Source organism: Otolemur garnettii, unplaced genomic scaffold (assembly GCF_000181295.1).
Source record: "Otolemur garnettii isolate 467f Iridium unplaced genomic scaffold, OtoGar3 scaffold00057, whole genome shotgun sequence".
NCBI classification, from domain to species: domain Eukaryota; kingdom Metazoa; phylum Chordata; class Mammalia; order Primates; family Galagidae; genus Otolemur; species Otolemur garnettii.
The window spans coordinates 10,904,131-10,905,100 of record NW_003852452.1 but is presented as its reverse complement, the minus strand read 5'-3'; the positions used below and the strand labels follow the sequence as shown (position 1 = coordinate 10,905,100).

The 970-nt window shown below is 40.6% G+C and overlaps 1 protein-coding gene across 3 annotated transcripts in view; it reads right to left on the bottom strand.

Annotated features, from left to right (window-relative positions):
* The window catches only part of FGD4 (FYVE, RhoGEF and PH domain containing 4), a 132,106-nt gene extending 131,622 nt beyond the window's left edge, over nucleotides 1-484 (bottom strand). For 2 of the 3 annotated variants that reach the window (XM_023514733.1, XM_012806784.2), the window contains exon 1: nucleotides 177-484. The gene's annotated coding sequence lies outside the window, so the exon portion shown is untranslated. The remainder of the gene's footprint in view (nucleotides 1-176) is intronic. The other variant, XM_023514736.1, reaches the window with a different exon arrangement.
* Nucleotides 485-970: the final 486 nt, after the last annotated feature.

Here is a 970-nt window from a genome sequence, read left to right as displayed (position 1 = left end):
AAAAAAAAAAAAAAAAAAGAAAGAAAGAAAGAAAAGAAACAATAGAAAAGAAGTGTGAGATGCGGGTGGTTTCTTCCAGAAGAGCTTAGAGCTCTCTTTCCTTGAACCATATGAAGATAAGAACCCACACAAACGTACTACAAACCAACTGGGCACATGTTCCGGGAGTTACTTACCTTATAAAAGCTGAAATTTATTCCTCTTGGCTAGAAGTCACAAATGGCTGAAGCAAAACTCCCTTCGTTTGTTCCTCCAGCGAGCCAAAGCTAGCTTCCCATTAACCCAGTCCATTGCAGATCATCTCGCCCAGCACAGGCTCCCCTGCCTTCCCCAGTTCCCAGCCCAGCAAGGATAATCACATTCTGGCGGGGAGTGAACAGATGGTGGATTCCATGGTAACCAGCCTCCTAAGGCGATTGGTAGAAGTGTGTGACTACTGCTTATTGGGTAACAATCGCAGTCTTTGTGCTCCAGCCTTGCAAATCCTAAAGGAAGGAACATATATAGCCGCTCACATGCGCAGGGCTTGCCTAGCAGGTGTTTGGCTATTTCTACAAGGCAACACAGCCCAACTAAAAGCTTTCCAGCAAGTTTGCCCTGGGTGGTTCAAACTCCCAAACGTTTCAGATAGCGTACTCTGCCCGTTCAGGGAGAAAGGTCACTGGAGGCTCAACTTAACAAACAGAAAATAAAACTTGAAAGTTAACTTGAAAACCCAAAGCCTTCTAGAAAGCTAAACTTCAACAGCAAGTGGCTTTTCTGATTTGTAATACACATCAGAACTGAGAACTGCTTTGACACATATAAAAATTTTTTTTTAACAAATGTAATACTCAACATTGCAAAAATATCTTCCTTTGAAAATAAAGTAATTGCTTTCAAACGCAATTGTTTTATAAATTAATCATTTCTAGGGAAACACTTAAATTTATTTTTTTACTCTGTTTATTGAATTTGAGGGTAGGGCATT